This window comes from Xyrauchen texanus, chromosome 5 (genome assembly GCF_025860055.1).
Source record: "Xyrauchen texanus isolate HMW12.3.18 chromosome 5, RBS_HiC_50CHRs, whole genome shotgun sequence".
Classification (NCBI taxonomy): Eukaryota; Metazoa; Chordata; class Actinopteri; order Cypriniformes; family Catostomidae; genus Xyrauchen; species Xyrauchen texanus.
This window is the reverse complement of record NC_068280.1, coordinates 18964568-18971746: the sequence shown is the minus strand read 5'-3', so window position 1 is coordinate 18971746 and position 7179 is coordinate 18964568. Positions and strand designations below refer to the sequence as shown.

At 34.8% G+C, this 7179-nt stretch overlaps 1 long non-coding RNA gene across 1 annotated transcript; it reads left to right on the top strand.

The window, feature by feature from the left end:
- Positions 1-2011: 2011 nt before the first annotated feature.
- On the top strand, positions 2012-6227 carry LOC127643498 (uncharacterized). The gene is made up of 3 exons (XR_007970530.1): positions 2012-2109; positions 3400-3503; positions 5682-6227. It is a non-coding gene; the product is annotated as an uncharacterized LOC127643498 (long non-coding RNA).
- Positions 6228-7179: the final 952 nt, after the last annotated feature.

The following is a 7179-nucleotide window of genomic DNA, read 5'->3' as shown; positions in this document are numbered from 1 at the left end:
CGGGCGCACGGAGCAAGGTAAGAGCTCGGCCGCCTCCGGTCAGAGCCCTGCTCTCCGACGCGGCACTACCCACTCCCCGCTGCAAGGCCCCATCCCCAGGAACGTTGGATGCGTTCCTCCCCTGTCGCGCTGGTTGACCAGAACCCTCTGACTCGGCTATGCGATTCAATTCGCCAGGTGCCCGTCCCGGTTCCACGGTGCTCTTTTCATGTCGGTGAAGGATGAGGGTGCCGCCATCGTGCCGCCTGAGATCGAGGTCCTCCTTCAAAAGAATGCGATAGAGCCTGTCCCTCCAGCCGAGATGAGACAGGGGATTTACAGCCCTTTTTTCATCGTTCCCAAGAAGGGCGGTGGGTTGCAGCCAATCTTGGACCTGCGAGTTCTGAACTGGGCCTTGCACAGACTCCCATTCAAGATGCTGACGCAGAAGCATATTTTGACATCCATCCGGCATCAAGACTGGTTCACGGCAGTAGACCTGAAGGACGCATACTTCCACGTCTCGATTTTGCCTCGACACAGACCCTTCCTACGGTTCGCTTTCGATGGCAAATGTCGGTCCCACTGAAATACTATCAGAGGCTCCTGGGGTATATGGCATCCTCAGTGGCAGTCGCGCTGCTCAGGTTGATGCCTATGAGACCACTACAGCACTGGCTCCAGACCTGAGTCCCGAGGCATGTGTGGCACCGCAGAACAGATCGCGTGGCTCTCATGCCTGCTGCTCGCCCTCTTTTCAGCCCTTGGACCAACCTTGCATTCCTGCGGGCTGGAGTCCCATACAGCAAATGTCCAGGCACGTTGTGGTTATGAAGGACGCCTCCAAGTCCGGCTGGGGTGCCGTGTGCAACGGGCACACAGCAGCTGGCTCCTGGACAGGACCTCACCTGTGTCGGCACATCAACTGCCTCGAGTTTCTTTGGCCTCCTCTGTCACTTTAAAAAAAACATTAATCTGCTTCGTATGTTGTCTCTGTTGTTCATCTGTTCTCTTCCTAAATAAATAAATGCATAATCTGCTATATGCTCATCCCGTAAATTCATTATTCAAAAAGTTCTTGAAAATTTAAAATATTGACAATGTTTAGCCTATGTGGAATAGTGGTTTGCCGTAGAATCTTTTTGTCATAAAAAGTGTGCCATGGTTGGGAAACACTGATTTAGGCTATTTATTGAACTGTGCTCATTGGATCTTTATGAAATTTCTAAGTCCAGAACATTACAAAGACTGCAAAAACTACACCAAATTTTGTCACTTTTTCTAAAGTCATTGGAAACATCTTATTTTTAATTTTACATTTACAAATAATTACACATTTAATATTAACCATAAAATAAAAAAATAGAAAATAGAAATACTGTTGGAAAAAGTTCAGAGTAACCTGATACCATAACAAAAAATAATTGTTGATCAAATAAAGAGATTTGATTAACTAACAACTCACAAATTAACAGACAGAGTAAGCTGAAACCTGCTTCCACAGACGAACAAATCAAATGTTGGTTTTATGTGCACTGCCCAATAATGGACAGTGAAGAAGAGGCCTTAAATAAGATGCTGAGTGTTACTCTGGTGTTCTGAAAATCGAACAATTTATAGAAGTGATACTTGTCTGAAGAAATTAAGCTCTTTTTCATGTTTAGCTATACAGTGATAGTACAGATAGCACATAGATTACAGTTAGACAATGTTGTCTATGGTCACATCATACCAAACTTTTATCATTTAAAGATCATTAATACTCTTGAGTTTGTTGCTCAATACCAATACACAGTTTTCAGTTTAAATAATGTAAGAGGTTTTAAATTTGAACAATGTAAGCATTGCAAACTCTGAGCTGTGAGCTTATATTGCTCATTTTAATAATGACACTTGAAAAAAGCTGGGGAAAGAGAGAAGATACAGGAACTACTCTGTGACAGAGTCAGTCTTTCTTCCACACTCTTATAACTGGTTTTGTATGTTTCACTGAGTGTCATTCATAAAGTTCAGCCCTTATTATTTCCATAGGCTAGTAAAAGCTACTGCTCATGGCGTTCTCTTTCTTCCACATCATCTCCACACTGATGTTTTTTCTGCTTTTCTCGTTTTCTGTTGATTGTACACAAGGTGAGTTTAAACCTATTTTGCTTTAACCCTGCAATATCTGTTTTAAGTAAAGGCAGAGAGTATCTGTACAGCTTACACTTGACAAATTGTTTTAACTAGGAAACAGCTTCTGGTACTGTTAAAATCCACAAATAAAGTGAGATTATTTTTCCAGGACCAAATTAGACATCCGTGAGTTATATAATTGTACCACATGTCTTTACTGAGTGCTCAAAATCTTTTAGAGATCTGAAACACTCAGTTTCAGATCCCTAAAAGATTTTGAGGACTGAAATTCTTAAACAGTTTTGTTTTTTTCACAGAATAGGTCTTAATTTTATGCAATGAAATAAATATAATATAATATATAATATAATAATCTCATCAAAACATCCGTTGTGTGATTTAGGAGACATGAATGTCAGAACCCAAGGTTCTACTGGTGCAAAATCTATGGCAATGACTGTAAAGATTTAAATCACTCAAATAATATAAAAGCAGACTGGAAGAGTATCACAACATGATGGGATTACATTCCTAACTGTGTAGCAGCCAATCATGTAATAACTACCATTAATGTAATAACTGCCAATAAGGTAATACATTTTCCATTCGTAATGTAATAACTGCCAATAAGGTAATAACTTACCAATAATGTAATACCATTTCTGAACCAATTACATAATACATTTTTGCTCATAATGTAATAAGTTATTACATTATTGGCTGGCTGGCTATTACATTATTGGCTGGGTTAATAAAGAATTATACCAAATGTATTACATTGCCATTTATTACATTAACGTTAGTTATTACATTATTAGCTGCTACACTAATGTTTTTGAACATCTCAATGGAGGATGAAGATTTATACAGATGTAGACTAGGCAATACCACTGTAAGCCATTCTATTAATGTCACATGTGACAGGTAGGCAACATCATTTTTTCTTTTTACACATATAACATTTAATCAGTTTCTCATTTTAATCATATAATTAATAATGGTGATGGAACTCTACACAAGAACAACACTAGTTAGGGCATGATCATTACAGTACATGATATTCACTGTGCATGTGATTAATATGTAAGTCTTATGAAGTCAAAGAACACCTGGATGTTAATTTGCTTACTGATAAAAAAAGCACATAGCAGCAGTTATTTGCTTACCTCTGAATTAGCATTTAACGATGGTGAAGCAGAAAAGCGACTCTCAATTCCAAGTATTTTGCATTAATTCCTCTCATGACAATTATACAACTTGTTGCAGTAGTTAAGATTCATGTATTGGTGTTCCTTTATTTTGTAGATCAAAGAGATTTAACTAGTCAGCAGGTGGAGTTTTGGTATTATATCAACATCTGCCGCTGGACTGCCGGACTGGTTGTTATATTGACTTTTTAACATTAGAAGGTATGTGGCTCACAATTGACTGATTATAATCAATTAAACATGAATTACATGAAGAATGACAATGCTGATACTGATTATATTTATGTAATCATATATATTCATACAGCATTTTACATGTTTTAAAGTTACTGCTTGATAATTGTAGTAAATAACGATTTTGTATTTTTTGGTATCCACGTCTTGGGTCCTTTTGTGAAACAAGTGAACCTGTGTGCCTTTTTGGGTTATCTAATTAAATTTTAATATTTCCCTGGTTTTGTCCTGCTTCCCCTAACTGCGTCACATACTTTGTGTGTGTGTGTGTGTGTGTGTGTGTATATATATATATATATATATATATATATATATATATATATATATATATATATATATATATATACACACACACATATATATATATATATGATATATGATATATCATATATGTCCCAATATTGATACTGGTATCGATACCTGTTCGATACGGCACTCATGTAGGCTTCTGGTACTCAATGCTCTGATACCAAAAACAGATACCATCTGACCTACGAATACCAAATACGTAAACAATCAGCGCACAAATTAAAATTATGTTCTGTCCTAGTGAGATGAGACGATGCCAACGTCCCCGAATGAAGTATGTCCGAATTCTTTTTATACTACTCACATGCATATCTAAAAAGAACGAACTGTTTTGCCGGTAGATATATGCATCCTTCAGGGCTGGATTGGTAATCTGGCATACCCCCTTAATCACTGACCAAATTTAATTTGTTAAGGTAGGCAATGTTTTAACTGTCAAACATTAACACAATGTAGTTTGACATACATTACCGGTCAAAAGTTTTGAAACACTTCTTCACATTTTAGAATAATAGTAAAGTCATCAAAACAATGGAATAACATAAATGGAACTATGAGAATTATGTTGTGACTAACCCAAATCCTAAATAAATCAACACTGTGTTATATTTTAGTATCTTCAAAGTAGTCACCCTTTGCCTAGAATTTGCAGAGATGTACTCTTGACATTTTCTCAACCAACTTCTTGAAGTATCACCCTGGAATGCTTTTTAAACAGTATTGAAGGAGTTCCCATCTATGTTGGGCACTTATTGGCTTCTTTTCTTTATGGTTTGGTCCAAGTCATCAAATTCAAAGCTTTTTTTTATTATTACATTTTAGTTTTATAATGAAATTTAATATGGTGGCACAATTATATTTTTGTCTATAAAACTAATTTAAAAAAATGTAAGCATACGCCATCAGATCAAAATATTTTTAAGATCATGAGAAACATTTCGGATACAAAAAAGCCACAGAAATTGACAAAAATTTCCCAGAAAATCTAAATGTGGGGGCAAAAATGCCCACGCAACAAGTTCCCCTGTTTTATTAATAATATCTGATATAATTACAATAAAAAAAAATACACAGTGCTGTACTGTACTTACCTGCCCTGTCTCACCCGCTAGAGCCCAAAAGTGCACAAGGGATGGATATAATATATTATACCTATTTGCATGGGGAAAAACTCACTGTATTGTGCAACCATTTTCAATTGTTCTAATAATAAGAAAACGTATTGAGTAACAAATTAGCACTTTAGAATGCTTTTAAAAGGAATAGGTTACACAGAACATGTTTGCCATCACGGGTAAAGAAAAAATTGAATAAATATCACTTAAAACAATTATTTCAAACCATATTAATATTGGCAATTCATGATTTTGACAGTATTTTGGATCAATGTAATGCATCCTTGGTGAAAGAAAGCATACGTATCTTTCAAGAACAAAAATGTCTTTGTGTTCTAAAAATGGAAGCGTAATGTTTATACTCTATATAATATAATTTTCATGAAGTAGCTTGTAATGTAATTACTTGAGTATTTTTTGCAAACTATTTACTCTTACTTGAGTCATAATATTTCTTTTTACTTCTACTTCTACTAATATTTCTTATTCTTATTATTATTATTATTATTATTATTATATATGTGTGTGTGTGTAAAAAATTATTTTTTAAACTGGGCCAAATCTAACAATGAAAAGTATGAAAATCAGTGCTCTCTTTTTTTCAGTCTTGTCAAAGAGGTGGGAAATTTGTACCGCAAAATCTGTTTAAACTTTTGGATGTTTTGTATTCATTATACAAGGGCATGACAACAGCTTCTGACCCGTCATATCTTGTGTCCAGTGCTGATGATCATCCCCTTAGCAACATCCCAGCACAGCTCTCCTCTTCTTCACACAGTCTCTAACATGGAGCACCTGTTATGTTGCTGTTTCACTGCGATCAACTATCAGCTTCAAGATATGGGTTGAAGACATTGAATCAAACCATCACTGCAGTCAACTGGAGGTCAAGAGAAGTCTGTAGAGCTATTGTATACTCTCTATTCACAGCTGAGAATTTTCATCTGCAAGTACATTTTGTTAGGTATTGATTTAAAAACAAAAAAATTCTCAAAGCATTGTGATCTGTAACTGAATGTGAAAGCTGGTCTTATATCACACATGATGTACTGTAAAACTACTTCTTTGAATGTTTGCTCTGTAATTTTATACATTTACTGCTCGACAGTGATCATTTTTTTCTCAGTTTTTCTACTCCACCTTGATTAATCTGCCTGTACCCTCTCTTCTTTTTCTTATATCTAAATTATATTTTTGGCAGAGAACACATTGACTGAAGAGGGCATTTCAATTGGGTTTAAAAAATTTTTTTTTAGGCCTATCTATTCAGAAGGTGTTATATTGCTCTATGGAGTCTTTTTAAATAAATTGTCTTCAAGAATTAAAGGAATATTTTGGGTTTAATATAAGCTTAATCGACTCAAAAGATTGAAAGTGCCTCACTGTAACCTCGAGTCTAAATTTAAAAGAGTATTTGCGAAATGTGGAGGATATGTGTGAGCCTAAACCAAACCCATAAGTATCATAAGAATTTAAACACATTTCCTCTGCGTTGACAATTATATTGTCATAATGTTTCACAGAATAAAGATTTTCACACTTATGTGAAACTTCTGTTCACCCAAAACTGAACACATCATTAAAAATAAAAAAATTTAAAAGGTTAGAAGAACAGATTCATTTCAATTTTAAATTCTGAAGGAATGTTTTGTTTAAATGTTATGAACAGAAAGCAAACTTTTTCTTAAAACAGTATTTGTACAACTTCGTATTTTATAATTTTTTACGATATTATTTCAGGGAGAATAACACAGTGTTTTTGGAAGAGTATAAACCACCATAAAGGAGGACATGGAAAAACAAAACAATAATAGTTAAAAATTGTCATATACATATAAAGGGAAATGGAACGAAAAATAATACCAATATATACACTCTCTCTCACACACACACACAGCATATATATATAAACTTTTGCTATTTTAAGCTAGTATGAGAAAAAAAAATCATTAGAAAGAACAAATAAAAACTTAAAGTCATTTCTGAGTTAATTATCAGATTAAAGATAATTAATCTAAATACAGATTATTTTCTCATTCACCTTAAAAACATCAAACAAACCAAAAAACAAGCTGAAAATGATCTGAAAAATTTAACCTAAACAAGTAAAAAATATTCTGTAACTTGTCTGTATCAACCTGACTGCATTAGGTTACACAAACTTGGGTTAGGTTTTTAGATCAGATAGAAATAGCTCCTTAATGTAACTATTGCAGGTT